Below are 17709 nucleotides of genomic sequence, written 5' to 3' on the forward strand. Positions count from 1 at the left end.
CCCTGTGTGCCTAGGTCGTATGCAGTCCTGATTGTGGCGCTCACCTGCACGGCGCCAAACACGCATACGACCATCATTGGCACCAAGGCAGAAGCGACTCTCATCGCTGAAGACGACACGTCTCCATTCGTCCCTCCATTCACGCCTGTCGCGACACCACTGGAGGCGGGCTGCACGATGTTGGGGCGTGAGCGGAAGACGGCCTAACGTTGTGCGGGACGGTAGCCCAGCTTCATGGAGACGGTTGCGAATGGTCCTCGCCGATACCCCAGGAGCAACAGTGTCCCTAATTTGCTGGGAAGTGGCGGTGCGGTCCCCTACGGCACTGCGTAGGATCCTATGGTCTTGGCGTGCATCCGTGCGTCGCTGCGGTCCGGTCCCAGGTCGACGGGCACGTGCACCTTCCGCCGACCACTGGCGACAACATCGATGTGCTGTGGAGACCTCACGCCCCACGTGTTGAGCAATTCGGCGGTACGTCCACCCGGCCTCCCGCATGCCCACTATACGCCCTCGCTCAAAGTCCGTCAACTGCACATACGGTTCACGTCCACGCTGTCGCGGCATGCTACCAGTGTTAAAGACTGCGATGGAGCTCCGTATGCCACGGCAAACTGGATGACACTGACGGCGGCGGTGCACAAATGCTGCGCAGCTAGCGCCATTCGACGGCCAACACCGCGGGTCCTGGTGTGTCCGCTGTGCCGTGCGTGTGATCATTGCTTGTACAGCCCTCCCGCAGTGTCCGGAGCAAGTATGGTGGGTCTGACACACCGGTGTCAATGTGTTCTTTTTTCCATTTCCAGGAGTGTATTTTGTGTGGAGGATTCAGGTGAGCACGCCACACAGAGAAAAATAAATTTTTTTTCCAAAAGTACACCGGGAACTTTGAATATGAAACCTTGGACTTTATTTATGGTCATTCGAGAAGCAGTTTTTAGCCGGTACTGCAATCTTTTAAATTTAAAAGGGCAATCCTTAGGTATAAATGAGATTAGTGAAGTCAAAACATTTTCTCCTTTAGCTGAGCTAGTAATTATAGTGCCCCTAAAAACATGTGTATTTGTAAGCGCGTACCATTACAAAATTTTCTCGCATCAAGATTTCTCATTAAGAGGACTTTAACCTCAGTTTATGAGGAGGCCGTCCTGGCAATTCCAACTCTACAGTATCTCCGTCTACATGTGATTTTTTTCGTGTAGCTGTCCTGCAAAACTCATTAGCCGGCGCCAAAATTGTCCTGTCACGTAACTGTTTGTTATTTTCCATGTTTTCCTGTAGTTGCGGTAAACTTTTATCACCAGCTCTTATGTATTGTGAACAATATGACAGAATTCACGATGTAATGTAATTATGCCGCTGGCAACAATATCAATACGATCATCACTGATTTTCAGAAGAGCACGCCACATACCGTGCAGATTCCGTGTCACTGTGCAGTGGCACGTGCATATTCGTTGTTAAACTAAATTTTTTAATACGAGTGTTGCCAGAAAGCTGACACATTGAAACACGCATTTACTTCTACTGCTGGTGTGCCTTTAGTTATTACGAGCAGAGTGTCAAGACACTGTACACCCAAACTAATAGCTTACATTGTTGCAACATTCATTCACGACCGTTATTTTTATTGATGTTGCAAATAGGTATTACAATTAGTTATTACCTCCGTGAGCTAAGTTCAACGGCGACTTATGTACTGAATATGACGTTCTCCCCCCACTGAGCAGCATGACAGCTATTCCTGTGGAGGCTACCGCAGCAGCTCTTTTATTTCCCCGACTTTAGACTAAGAGCAAATTTATAATAAAAGTCCTACCAGTTCCCCCAGGCGCTCTGTGTGAATTTTTATCTGACTCTGTTCCGGTGAACTGCGTGTCGATGGTGATAAAATGATGATAACACGCACACACACACTTAGTCGCGAGCGGAAAAAGACCGACATCGCCGGGAATCGAAGCCGGGATTCCACGATTGAGAGCCAGAAACGCCAAAGCACGACCACGGCCTCTTGACGCAAAGCCATTCGAGTCTCAGAAGCTATTAACAGAAGCGAGAGTTGGGTGGCTAAATTCCTAAGGGATTGTTACTGATATTACTACGAAGGTATGGATAAAACACGTAGAGAATTGTATAAGCATTGTATTCATTACGTCGAATCGTATTGTGTGGAACATATCAAACAATAGAAGCATTTTCACAAGTACGATTAAGTTCTACATAAAATAGTAAATAACTGTTTCGAAAACTAATTGTTGTTCCATATTTCGCGTCATATTCTTCAAATCAACTAAAATGTTGTACTACACACTTTCTAAAGTAGCCCATCTTCTCCCTCAGCAGTCATGCTATCTCCATACTAAATTTCATCAAAATCGGTTCGGCGGTTTAGTCGTGAAAAGTGTAGCGGATAGAGTTAGTTCCGCATTTATAATATTAGTACGGATGTACAAGAACCAAGGGGGAACAGTAAGAGTGGAAGACCAAGAACGAAGTGCTCGGGTGAAAAAGTGTGTAAGGAGGGGACGTAGTCTTTCGTCTCTGCTGCTCACTCAGTACATCGAAAAGCAATAAGCGAAATAAAAGAAGGTTTCAAAAGCGGAATTAAAATTCAGGGTGAAAGGATTTCATTGATAAAAGATTCGCTATGACATTGCTATCCCTAGTGAAAGTGAAGAATAATTACAGGACGTGTTGGATGAAATGAACAGTCTAATGAGTACAAAATATAGACTGAGAGGAAATCGAAGAAACACGGAAGTGTCGAGAAGCAGCAGAAATGAGAACAGCGAGAAACTTAACGTCAGAATTGCGGATCACGAAGTCTGCTACCTAGGCAGCAAAATAACAAATGACGGACGGAACAAGGAAGACATAAAAGGCAGACTAGCACTGGTAAAAAGAGCATTCCTGGACAAGGGAAGTTTAGTAGGTATCAAATAAAAGTCTTAATTCCAGGAAGAAATTTCTGAGTATGTACGTTTGAAGCACAGCACAGTATGGTAGAGAAACATGGTTCAAATGGCTCTGAGCACTATGGGACTCAACTGCTGTGGTCATCAGTCCCCTAGAAGTTAGAACTACTTAAACCTAACTAACCTAAGGACATCACACACATCCATGCCCGAGGCAGGATTCGAACCTGCGATCGAGAGAAACATGGACTGTGGGAAAAACGGAACAGAAGAGAATCAAAGCCTTCGAGATGTGGTGCTACAGAAGAATGTTGAAAATTAGGCAGGCTTATAAGTAAGGAATTAGGAGGTTTTCTGCAGAACTGACGAGGAAAGGAACGTAAGGAAAAGCACTGACAAGAAGAAGGGACGGGATGAAAGGGTATCTGTTGAGAGATAATGGACTAGCTGCCATGGTAATTGAGGAAGCCGTAAAGGGTAAAAACTGTAGAGGAAGACAGAGATTGGAATACAGCCAACAGATAATTGAGGACCTAGGCTGCACCTGCTGCTCTGAAATGGAAAGGTTGTCACGGGAGAGGAATTCGTGGAAGGGTGCATCAAACCAGTAAGAAAAAAAAAAAAACATTTAAAAACTTTTTGTATGCAGAGTTATGAAGCTCAGAACAGGAAGGGAAACATCCCACATGAGTAACGTAGAAGTTCCATTTTCTATTTATCATAACAAATTGTTGTGGTGATAAGAAACCAGTTAGTCAGAAAATTGAATAGAAGAAGAACACACGTGGAGATGACAATTTAGATGATTGTCAGAATCTGATAATGCTCTGAAGAACGGAAAAAACAGCAGACCCGGATGGAGTAAAATGTGAACTAACGAGTTGTAGGGGTTTGGTCCTAAACCGTATATTCCAGCACAATTTGTATATCTGCATCAATGTGGAACCATTTGAGAAGCAAGGCGAATGGCTAAGGTTACGCCTCCGTTCATGAAAACCAGTTGCAATGCTTATGGGAACTACAGAGTAATAAGTGCACCGAATGCACCCTATAAAGCATATGTCAGAATTGTTACTAACACAGGTGTGTTTACGAAAAGGAATGCACGCAAAAAAAATTCTTTTCGAAATGAAACATGTACTAGGGTTATCAAGAAAGACAGAGAGCAAAAAACATGGGAACTCACTTCTCATTTACTGACACTGGAAAAGCTTTTGATCACACACGCACAGAAAAGTATAGAGAAATCTAAAAAATATGATATCCAATCCATTTAATAGATGCAATAAACCATTTTTACAGACTGCAACAACAGCTTTTTAACATTTGAATGGACGATGGGATTCATCAACCTGTTTGATGAAATCTTACGCGGAGACATTCACTTTATTGCTTGCTGGAAATCTCTTAGCTTAGTACTGGCAGAAAAAAGAACAACCTACAAAAGGAGATACCTTTAAAATAATAAGAAATGAGGATATTGTGGTAGAAAACCGAAACCCAATAGTTTTTTTGTAAAAGACCCAACAATAATAACAATTGTAGGAAAAATTAAATAATAAATTTAGTTAACGATTTTTAGTACTTTATATGTGACGTCCCTAGTTTCTAAGCTAAATATTTACATCAGCAAAAAAAAGGTGAAGTTTTTTGTGCATACCCGTAGCCAGGCTATTGGCCTGACTGCAGGTGGTGAGCAGCCTATCCTTGCTGCTGAACGGAGAGTGGGAGGGTGGCCAGACCACAGGCCCGGCCGACTTGTATCCCTGGGAAGGATACCGCGGATAAGATCGCCAGTACTTATTTGATAATCGGCTGAGTGGACCTGGGGTCTGTCTGGAGGGAAGGAACCCAACATCTTCAGGTCTGGGGTCTAGTCCACCGCAGCCACTGGACCAGAATGTGAATAAAATATATGATGAAAGAATAGAAACAAATAAAGAAAATTCCTTGTTGTTTGGAGGTAAATTATCGACCACAAGCGCACTATGGAAGAAACACATGCAGGCATGAAAAGTGATATTTCACAAGCACACAACGAAAGAAACGCGTACAGGCATGAAAAGTGGTATTTCGGACTATAATAAGAGGATATTTAAGTCAAGAGAAACTTGGAGTTGTTGACTTTAGGAAACCACTCACTCTTTATGGCTTCATAAATAAAACTGAACCAACTCTACTAAATTTCCGGCATACAGCAGCGCAAATAAAATTTATGCAACTGATATTTCGGCCGCGTAAAATAGGAGCGCGGATAAGTTACTACGAACAGCATAGTGAACGCATTATTGTAGCAAAGATAGACACGAAGCCCACGCCTACCACAGTAGTACAAGTTTACATGCCAACTAGCTCCGCAGATGACGAAGAGATTGAAGTTATGTTTGATGAGGTAAAAGAAATTATTGAGATAGTGAAAGGAGACGAAAATTTAATAGTCACAGGGGACTGGAATTCAATAGAAGGAAAAGTAGTAGGTGGATATGGAATGGGGGTAAAGAATGAAAGAGAAAGCCGCCTGGTAGAATTTTGTATGGAGTATAACTTAATCATAGCTAACACTTGGTTCAAGAGTCATGAAATAAGGCTGTATACACGGAAGAAGCCTGGAGATACTGGAAAGTTTCAGATAGAGTATATAATGGTAAAACAGAGATTTAGGAACCAGGTTTTAAATTGTAAGACATTTCCAGGGGCAGATGCGGACTCTGACCACAATCTATTGCTTATGAACTGTAGAATAAAATCAAAGAAACTGCAAAAGGTGAGAATTTAAGGAGATGGGACCTGGATAAACTGAAACAACCAAAGGTTGTAGAGAGTTTCAGAGAGAACATTAGGGAACGATTGACTACAACGGGGGAAGGAAATACAGTAGAAGAAGAATGGGTAGCTTTGAAAAATGAAATGGTGAAGGCAACAGAGGATCAAGTAGGCATAAACATATTGAATTTAATTGATGAAAGGATAAAATATAAAAATGCTGTGAATGAAGCAGGCAAAAAGGAATACAAACCTCTAAAAATGAGATCGACAGGAAGTGCAAAATAGCTAAGCTGGGATGGCTAGAGGACAACTGTAGGGATGTAGAGGCATATGTCACTAGGGGTAAGATAGATACTGCTTACAGGAAGATTAAAGAGACCTTTGGAGAAAAGAGAACCACTTGTATGAATCACAAGATCTCAGATGGAAAACCAGTTCTAAGCAAAGAAGGGAAAGTGGAAAGGCGGAAGGAGTATATAGAGGGTCTATACAAGGCGAATGGACTTGTGGACAATGTTATGGAAATGGAAGAGGACGTAGATGAAGATGAAATGGGAGATATAATACTGCGTGAAGATTTTGACAGAGCACTGAAAGACCTAAGTTGAAACAAGGCCCCGAGAGTAGACAACATTCCATTAGAACTACTGATAGTCTTAGGAGAGCCAGCCTTGACAAAACTCTACCATCTAGTGAGCAAGATGTATGCGACTTGCGAAATACCCTCAGACTTCAAGAAGAAAATAATAATACCACCCTCAAAGAAATCAGGTGTTGACATGTGTGAAAATTACCGAAGTATCAGTTTAATAAGTCACGGCTGCAAAATACTAACGCGAATTCTTTACAGACGAATGGAAAAACTAGTAGAAGCCGAAATGGGGGGAGACCAGTTTGATTCCGTAGAAACGTAGGAACACGTGGTGCAATACTGACCCTACGACTTATCTTAGAAGATAGACTAAGGAAAGGCAAACCTACGTTTCAGGCTTTACATTTGTCGACTCAGAGAAAGCTTTTGAGTACGTTGACTGGAACACTCTCTTTCAAAATCTGAAGGTGGCAGGGGTAAAATACAGGAAGCGAAAAGCTATTTACAAATTGTACAGAAAACAGATGGCAGTTATAAGAATGAGAGGCATTAAAGGGAAGCAGTGGTTGGGAAGAGGGTATCACTGTATATGTTTGGGTGCATTTATCACGGGACAATTGTTGTTGTTGTTGTTGTGGTCTTCAGTCCTGAGACTGGTTTGATGCAGCTCTCCATGCTACTCTATTCTGTGCAAGCTTCTTCATCTCCCAGTGCCTACTGCAACGTACATCCTTCTGAATCTGCTTTGTGTATTGATCTCTTGGTCTCCCTCTACGATTTTTACCCTCCACGCTGCCCTCCAATGCTAAATTGGTCATCCCTTGATGCCTCAGAACATGTCCTGCCAATCGATCCCTTCTTCTAGTCACGTTGTGCCACAAACTTCTCCCCAATCCTATTCAATACCTCCTCATTAGTTATGTGATCTACCCATCTAATCTTCAGCATTCTTCTGTAGCACAATATTTCGAAAGCTTCTATTCTCTTCTTGTCCAAACTATTTATCGTCCATGTTTCACTTCCATACATGGCTACACTCCATACAAACACTTTCAGAAATGACTTCCAGACACTTAAATCTATACTCGATGTTAAAAAATTTCTCTTCTTCAGAAACGATTTCCTTGCCATTGCCAGTCTACATTTTATATCTTCTCTACTTCGACCATCATAAGTTATTTTGCTCCCCAAATAGCAAAACTCCTTTACTACTTTAAGTGTCTCATTTCCTAATCTAATACCCTCAGCATCTCCCGACTTAATTCGACTACATTCCATTATCCTCGTTTTGCTTTTGTTGATGTTCATCTTATATCCTCCTTTCAAGACGCTATCCATTCCATTCAACTGCTCTTCCAAGCCCTTTGCTGTCTCTGACAGAATTACAATGTCATCGGCGAACCTCAAGGTTTTTATTTCTTCTTCATGGATTTTAATACCTACTCCGAATTTTTCTTTTGTTTCCTTCACTGCTTGCTCAATATACAGATTGAATAACATCAGGGAGAGGCTACAACCCTGTCTCACTCCCTTCCCAACCACTGCTTCCCTTTCATGCCCCTCAACTCTTATAACTGCCATTTGGTTCCTGTACAAATTGTAAATAGCCTTTCGTTCCCTATATTTTACCACTACCACCATCAGAATCTGAAAGAGAGAATTCCAGTCAACATTGTCAAAAGCGTTCTCTAAGTCTACAAATGCCAGAAATGTAGGTTTGCCTTTCCTTAATCCAGCTTCCAAGATAAGTCGTAGGGTCAGTATTGCCTCACGTGTCCCAATATTTATACGGAATCTAAACTGATCTTCCCCGAGGTCGGCTTCTACTAGTTTTTCCATTCGTCTGAAAAGAATTCGCGTTAGTATTTTGCAGCTGTGACTTATTAAACTGATAGTTCGGTAATTTTCACATCTGGCAACACCTGCTTTCTTTGGGATTGGAATTATTATATTCTTCTTGAAGTCTGAGGGTATTTCGCCTGTATCATACATCTTGCTCACAAGATGGTACAGTTTTGTCAGGACTGGCTCTCCCAACGCCGTCAGTAGTTCTAATGTAATGTTATCTACTCTCGGGGCCTTGATTCGACTCAGGTCTTTCAGTGCTCTGTCAAACTCTTCACGCAGTATCATATCTCCCATTTCATCTTCATCTACATTCTCTTCCATTTCCATAATATTGTCCTCAAATACACTACTGGAAATTGAAATAAGAACACCGTGAATTCATTGTCCCAGGAAGGGGAAACTTTATTGACACATTCCTGGGGTCAGATACATCACATGATCACACTGACAAAACCACAGGCACATAGACACAGGCAACAGAGCATGCACAATGTCGGCACTAGTACAGTGTTTATCCACCTTTCGCAGCAATGCAGGCTGCTATTCTCCCATGGAGACGATCGTAGAGATGCTGGATGTAGTCCTGTGGAACGGCTTGCCATGCCATTTCCACCTGGCGCCTCAGTTGGACCAGCGTTCGTGCTGGACGTGCAGACCGCGTGAGACGACGCTTCATCCAGTCCCAAACATGCTCAATGGGGGACAGATCCGGAGATCTTGCTGGCCAGGGTAGTTGACTTACACCTTCAGGAGCACGTTGGGTGGCACGCGATACATGCGGACGTGCATTGTCCTGTTGGAACAGCAAGTTCCCTTGCCGGTCTAGGAATGGTAGAACGATGGGTTCGATGACGATTTGGATGTACCGTGCACTATTCATTGTCCCCTCGACGATCACCAGTGGTGTACGGCCAGTGTAGGAGATCGCTCCCCACACCATGATGCCGGGTGTTGGCCCTGTGTGCCTCGGTCGTATGCAGTCCTGATTGTGGCGCTCACCTGCACGGCGCCAAACACGCATACGACCATCATTGGCACCAAGGCAGAAGCGACTCTCATCGCTGAAGACGACACGTCTCCATTCGTCCCTCCATTCACGCCTGTCGCGACACCACTGGAGGCGGGCTGCACGATGTTGGGGCGTGAGCGGAAGACGGCCTAACGGTGTGCGGGACCGTAGCCCAGCTTCATGGAGACGGTTGCGAATGGTCCTCGCCGATACCCCAGGAGCAACAGTGTCCCTAATTTGCTGGGAAGTGGCGGTGCGGTCCCCTACGGCACTGCGTAGGATCCTACGGTCTTGGCGTGCATCCGTGCGTCGCTGCGGTCCGGTCCCAGGTCGACGGGCACGTGCACCTTCCGCCGACCACTGGCGACAACATCGATGTACTGTGGAGACCTCACGCCTCACGTGTTGAGCAATTCGGCGGTACGTCCACCCGGCCTCCCGCATGCCCACTATACGCCCTCGCTCAAAGTCCGTCAACTGCACATACGGTTCACGTCCACGCTGTCGCGGCATGCTACCAGTGTTAAAGACTGCGATGGAGCTCCGTATGCCACGGCAAACTGGCTGACACTGACGGCGGCAATGCACAAATGCTGCGCAGCTAGCGCCATTCGACGGCCAACACCGCGGTTCCAGGTGTGTCCGCTGTGCCGTGCGTGTGATCATTGCTTGTACAGCCCTCTCGCAGTGTCCGGAGCAAGTATGGTGGGTCTGACACACCGGTGTCAATGTGTTCTTTTTTCCATTTCCAGGAGTGTACATCGCCTTGTATAGCCCCTCTATGTACTCCTTCCACCTTTCTCCTTTCCCTTCTTTGCTTAGAACTGGGTATCCATCTGAGCTCTTGATAGTCATATGAGTGGATCTATTTTCTCCAAAGATCTCTTTAATTTTCCTGTAGGCAGTATCTATCTTACCTCTAGTGAGGTAAGCCTCTACATCCTATATTTGTCCTCTAGCCATCCCTACTTAGCCATTTTGCACTTCCTGTCGATCTCATTTTTGAGACGTTTGTATTCCTTTTTGCCTGCTTCATTTTTATATTTTATATTTTTATATTTTCTCCTTTCATCAATTAAATTCAATATTTCTTCTGTTACCCAAGGATTTCTACTAGCTTCATTTTTATATTTTATATTTTTATATTTTCTCCTTTCATCAATTCAATTCAATATTTCTTCTGTTACCCAAGGATTTCTACTAGCCTTTTCTTCTAGTCTTTTTACCTACTTGATCCTCTGCTGCCTTCACTACTTCATCCCTCAAAGCTACCCATTCTTCTTCTACTGTATTTCTTTCCCCCATTCCTGTCAATTGTTCCCTTATGCTCTCCGTGAAACTGTGTACAACCTCTGGTTTAGCCAGTTTATCCAGGTCCCATCTCCTTAAATTCCCACCTTTTTGCAGTTTCTTCAGTTTTAATCTACAGTTCATGACGAATAGATTGTGGTCGAGTCCACATCTGCCCCTGGAAATGTCTTACAATTTAAAACCTGGTTCCCAAATCTCTGTCTTACCATTATATAATCTATCTGACACTTGTCACTATCTCCCGGCTTCTTCCATGTATATAACCTTCTTTTATGATTCTTGTACCAAGTGTTATCTATGATTAAGTTGTGTTCTGTGCAAAATTCTACTAGGCGGCTTCCTCTTTCATTTCTTACCCCCAATCCATATTCACCTACTACATTTCCTTCTCTCCCTTTTCCTACTACCGAATTCCAGTCACCCATGACTATTAAATTTTCGTCTCCCTTCACTATCTGAATAATTTCTTTTATTTCATCATACATTTCTTCAATTTCTTCGTCATCTGCAGAGCTAGTTGGCATATAAACTTGTACTACTGTAGTAGGCGTCGGCTTCGTGTCTATCTTGGCCACAATAATGCGTTCACTATGCTGTTTGTAGTAGCTTACCCGCATTCCTATTTTTTTATTCATTATTAAACCTACTCCTGCATTACCACTATTTGACTTTGTATTTATAAGCCTGTATTCACCTGACCAAAAGTCTTGTTCCTCCTGCCACCGAACTTCACTAATTCCCACTATATCTAACTTCAACCTATCCATTTCCCTTTTTAAATTTTCTAACCTACCTGCCCGATTAAGGGATCTGACATTCCATGCTCCGATCCGTAGAACGCCAGTTTTCTTTCTCCTGATAATGACGTCCTCTTGAGTAGTCCCCGCCCAGAGATCCGAATGTGGGACTATTTTCCTCCGGAATATTTTACCCAAGAGGATGCCATCATCATTAACCTTACAGTAGAGCTGCATGCCCTCGGGAAAAATTACGGCTGTAGTTTCCCCTTGCTTTCAACCGTTCGCAGTACCAGCACAGCAAGGCCATTTTGGTTAGTGTTACAAGGCCAGATCAGTCAATCATCCAGACTGTTGCCCCTGGAACTACTGAAAAGGCTGCTGCCCCTCTTCAGGAACCACACGTTTGTCTGGCCTCTCAACAGATACCCCTCCGTTGTGGTTGTACCTATCTGTATCGCTGAGACACGAAGGCCTCCCACCAACGCCAAGGTCCATGGTTCATGGGGGTTTTTTATTTTTATAGTTATATATTTTATGATTATGGTCGGGGTGTCTTTAAATATTGTGGGCTAGCATGAGACTTTTAATTAACTTTTACCGCGATAACAATCGTACGGACATCGGCTGCCCCGAAGTACGTACGATATAATTTTTTTTAAACACAACGCGCCTCACTGCCTTCAAATAAATAGTTTGTGTGAACGCTGCTATTTAGAAAAGAAAATATGCGTATTCTTACGCAAGCTGTAATTATTAATATGGTTTTCAGGGGCTACCGGTTATTTATCTACCAAACTACACAAAGATTAACTGAGATATTGCTGAGCTTATTGAATGGAATGGTTTTCAATATGTCTTGTTCATTATTTGCAAGGCAAAACTGGAGAGAATCTCATCGGCCGTTAAGCGGCCAACATGGAACATACTGAACTCATTCAGTGCTGTGAATTTTAGTAATTGAAATCTATCACTACTTTTTATAATTTTTAAATTAATGGAAGATCAAAACTGAGAAGTCTCTCGGATTTACTTTTAGTATTATGACATGAAATTTTAATTTAACAATGAAATCGTGCTAGGGGAGATGAGCTCCTTGCACTACGAAGTTCTGTAAAAACTTCGTTAATTATAATTAATAGTTGCCATCAAGAGAGGTGACAACTAAGTCAATAATACACACTTTCTAATAACAATTTCTATTATATTTTTCGAAAATACAGATAAAACTTACGTTAATTATCAGACAGCACTGCAATGGCGGCCTACCTCTAGACGAATCAAAAACAGGAGAGTTTTCAATAAAGCAATAGTCTCTGGTCATGTTCATTTTCATTACACAGATAAAAAGAATGTTATTTTTTATATCACATCGCTATTTGTGATTTTTGGTGGTATTAATTAACTTTTTTGAGCTTTCTTATACATCGCGCACACGTACACAGTCTTGAAATAATTTATAATTCACACGTGACACAAGTAAAAATCTTTTTTTCCATTTCTCCAAATGCCCATTTATGTGACGTACCGTACGTACAAGGGGGAGACCGGGTTGTAGCCTATCTCCGATGTTAATCAATGTATATAATGAGCAAGCAGTAAATGAAACAAAAGAAAAATTTGGGGTAGGAATTAAAATTCATGGAGAAGAAATAAAAACTCTGAGGTTCGCCGATGACATTGTAACTCCGTCAGAGGCAGCATATGACCTGGAACAGCAGTTGAACGGAGTGGACAGTGTCTTGAAAGGAGGATATAAGATGAATATCAACAAAAGCAAAACGAGGATAATGGAATGTAGTCGAATTAAATCAGGTGATGCTGAGGGAATTAGATTTGGCAATGAGAAACTTAAAGTAGTAAATGAGTTTTGGTATTTGGGAATAAAAATAACTGCTGATGGTCGACATAGAGAGGATACAAAACGCAGACTGACAATGGCAAGAAAGGCGTTCCTAAAGAAGAGATTTTTGTTAACATCTAGATCTACATCTATACTCCGCGAGCCACCTTACGGTGTGTGGCGGAGGGTACTTATTGTACCACTATCTGATCCCCCCTTCCCTGTTCCATTCACGAATTGTGCGTGGGAAGAACGACTGCTTGTAAGTCTCCGTATTTGCTCTAATTTCTCGGATCTTTTCGTTGTGATCATTACGCGAGATATATGTGGGCGGTAGTAATATGTTGCCCATCTCTTCCCGGAATGTGCTCTCTCGTAATTTCGATAATAAACCTCTCCGTATTGCGTAACGCCTTTCTTGAAGTGTCCGCCACTGGAGCTTGTTCAGCATCTCCGTAACGCTCTCGCGCTGACTAAATGTCCCCATGACGAATCGCGCTGCTTTTCGCTGGATCATGTCTATCTCTTCTATTAATCCAACCTGGTAAGGGTCCCATACTGATGAGCAATACTCAAGAATCGGACGAACAAGCGTTTTGTAAGCTACTTCTTTCGTCGATGAGTCACATTTTCTTAGAATTCTTCCTATGAATCTCAACCTGGCGCCTGCTTTTCCCACTATTTGTTTTATGTGATCATTCCACTTCAGATCGCTCCGGATAGTAACTCCTAAGTATTTTACGGTCGTTACCGCTTCCAATGATTTACCACCTATGGCATAATCGTACTGGAATGGATTTCTGCCCCTATGTATGCGCATTATATTACATTTATCTACGTTTAGGGAAAGCTGCCAGCTGTCGCACCATTCATCAATCCTCTGCAGGTCTTCCTGGAGTACGTACGAGTCTTCTGATGTTGCTACTTTCTTGTAGACAACCGTGTCATCTGCAAATAGCCTCACGGAGCTACCGATGTTGTCAACTAAGTCATTTATGTATATTGTAAACAATAAAGGTCCTATCACGCTTCCTTGCGGTACTCCCGAAATTACCTCTACATCTGCAGATTTTGAACCGTTAAGAATGACATGTTGTGTTCTTTCTTCTAGGAAATCCTCAATCCAATCACAAACCTGGTCCGATATTCCGTAAGCTCGTATTTTTTTCACTAAACGTAAGTGCGGAACCGTATCAAATGCCTTCCTGAAGTCCAGGAATACGGCATCAATCTGCTCGCCAGTGTCTACGGCACTGTGAATTTCTTGGACAAATAGGGCGAGCTGAGTTTCACATGATCTCTGTTTGCGGAATCCATGTTGGTTATGATGAAGGAGATTTGTATTATCTAAGAACGTCATAATACGAGAACATAAAACATGTTCCATTATTCTACAACAGATTGACGTAAGCGAAATAGGCCTATAATTATTCGCATCTGATTTATGACCCTTCTTGAAAATGGGAACGACCTGCGCTTTCTTCCAGTCGCTAGGTACTTTACGTTCTTCCAGAGATCTACGATAAATTGCTGATAGAAAGGGGGCAAGTTCTTTAGCATAATCACTGTAGAATCTTACGGGATATAGATTTAAGTGTCAGGAAGTCAGCGTAATGGACGACTAAATCCTGCTAGGGGGGATGAGCTCCCTGAACTATGAAGTTCTGTAAAAACTTCGTTAATTATAATTAATAGTTGCCATCATGAGAGGTGACAACTAAGTCAATAATACACACTTTCTAATAATAATTTCTATTATATTTTCCAAAAATACAGATAAAACTTACGATAATTATCAGACAGCACTACAATGGTGGCCTGCCTCTAGACGAAACAAAAACAGGAGAGCTTTCAATAAAGCAGTAGTCTCTGGTCATGTTCATTTTCATTACACAGATAAAAAGAATGTTCTTTTTTTATATCACATCGCTGTTTGTGATTTTTGTTGGTATTATTTAACTTTTTTAAGCTTTCTTATACATCGCGCACACGTACACAGTCTTGAAATAATTTATAATTCACACGTGACAAAAACAAAAATCTTTTTTTTCCTTTTCTCCAAATGTCCAGTTATGCGACGTACCGTCACAAGGGGGAGACCGGGTTGTAGCCTATCCCCGATGTTATTCAATGTATATTATGAGCAAGCAGTAAATGAAACAAAAGAAAAGTTTCGGGTAGGAATTAAAATTCATGGAGAAGAAATAAAAACTCTGAGGTTCGCCGATGACATTGTAACTCCATCAGAGGCAGCAAATGACCTGGAAGAGCAGTTGAACGGAATGGACAGTGTCTTGAAAGGAGGATATAAGATGAATATCAACAAAAGCAAAACGAGGATAATGGAACTAGTCGAATTAAATGAGGTGATGCTGAGGGAATTAGATTTGGCAATGAGAAACTTAAAGTAGTAAATGAGTTTTGCTATTTGGGAATAAAAATAACTGATGATGGTCGACATAGAGAGAATACACAATGCAGGCTGACAATGGCAAGAAAAGCGTTCCTTAAGAAGAGATATTTGTTAACATCGAGTATAGATTTAAGTGTCAGGAAGTCTTTTCTAAAAGTAATTGTATGGAGTGTAGCCATGTATGGAAGTGAAACATGGACGATAAATAGTTAGGACAAGAGGAGAATAGAAGCTTTCGAAATGTGGTGCTACAGAAGAGCGCTGAAGATTAGATGAGTAGATCACGTAACTAATGAGGAGGTATTGAATAGGATTGGGGAGAAGAGGAGTTTGTGGCACAGCTTGACTAGAAGAATTGATCGGTTGGTGGGACATGTTCTGAGGCATCAACGGATCACCAGTTTAGTATTGGAGGGCAGCATAGAAGGTAAAAATCATAGAGGGAGACCAAGAGGTGAATAAACTAAGCAGATTCAGAAGGGTGTATGTTGCAGTAGGTACTGGGAGATGAAGAAGCTTGCACAGTAAAGAGCAGCATGGAGAGCTCCACCAAACGAGTCTCTGGACTGAAGACCACAACAACAACATCGTCCGGCAATCCTTAGTGTATTTCTGCGTATAGCCGCGCAGTTCAAATTTTCTCCCATTGTTATTTCGGCCACTTACTATCCACCCACCCTCCATGAACAGCCACATGCCTGACGACAAGGTGCGGTACGCGCCTGCGAGTTACAGACTCTGTTCGGCAGCAAAGAGATACGCTTACACACACGCCGACTGTGGCGAAGGCGTACAGACATTCGATTCGCTTATGTTTTTTCGGCGGCGATGACACCGTGACGACTTCTAGAGAAGTACGCCACGAAAAGTTGAAAATGACACAAAACTGATCTGCAAAAGAAATTGGAATAAATGCATAAGGAGAAAGTCGAATGAAAGACTTCCTATCAAATTTACGACACCTAGAGGACGAGGCAGACCGTAAACACAATGACTTTCATAACAGGCGTAAACCTCGCATGAAGGAGAATAAGAAAAAAAAGATGATGATGGTGAAAGATACTGTTTCAGCAGTTCACTGAGGAAGTCAGATGACTGGCTCGTTTGATCAGGAAACAGCTATTACGATGTCTATAAATAACTTACTTCATTCTTTTATTGGGTGGGCACAGCTATATTTCTATACAGAGTGTTTGAAAATTCCCGTTACAAACTTCTAGGACTTCTAGAGCGGAGTGAGTACATAATATTTTGAACAGGAGCCCTTGTCCGGAAACGGTACGGTTTCAGCTCAGATATGCAACTCATGCACTTGTGCTTGAGGAACTAAATTAGGCTGTGAAGTGCAATTATTAGGTAACAGTTCAAAAGGAAACAACGAAACATTCATTTATCACTTAAGCACATTTGTTTGTATTAACACTTAAACATCACATGTTTACATTATTCTAAAACAAAGAAGACTCCAGCAGACTGTACTGCTTGTTCACAAAAAGAAGGCCTCCCTAGTTCTGAGTCGTTAAATTTCGCTCCACTTCGGTTCAATCGTGTTTAGCGTCCGGCCGCTGTCAATCTCAGTGATGTGATACTGAACTGTGCGTATCCATTGTAAAGTGACTGGTGAGCTTCGCTACTTTCCTTAGTGAAGTTTTACACTGCGTTATGAGTGACGAAGAGGTTCCTGACCCATCGCGGGCAACGCCAAATACTTCATCCACTCCTCAGAGAAGAGCAAAGAGTAGCATACTACGGAGTCGAGAAAGAAAAATAATTAGTAATGTCCATAAATGGTGCGAAGAAGAGAGCAAAAATACAAAAAAAATTGCTCCACCCTCTTACGCAGCCAATAACACGAACAGTTACATATATAGGGGTGAGCGTCAGTTCCGTGAAAAGAATACGTAGATTTTCTAAAGACAACCTGGAAACTCACCAGAAACTCCCGGAAAAAAAAGTAAATTTCAGTTCAAATTTTTCAGTTCGACATTGCTTTGAATCTGCCTTACCGTTTGTCTAAATTACTATAGTCGTTTTGTTTTTATGGTGTGAAAGAATTTCTTGTCCTCCAATAGGCATATAAAATTGAGTCTAAAGCTGTAAATTAGTCATATTTACGGAATTCGCTTTGGAGCGTAGCGGTTATGGTGCTTGATTGCTGTACCGCGGGCACGAATCCTGTTTCACCGCAATTTTTTAAATAATAATAGCAAGGACTGTTATAATCATTTTCACTCAATTCAGTTAAATGTGACTGCATAATACGACACCAGGGACC

Source organism: Schistocerca nitens, chromosome 4 (assembly GCF_023898315.1).
Source record: "Schistocerca nitens isolate TAMUIC-IGC-003100 chromosome 4, iqSchNite1.1, whole genome shotgun sequence".
NCBI classification, from domain to species: Eukaryota; Metazoa; Arthropoda; class Insecta; order Orthoptera; family Acrididae; genus Schistocerca; species Schistocerca nitens.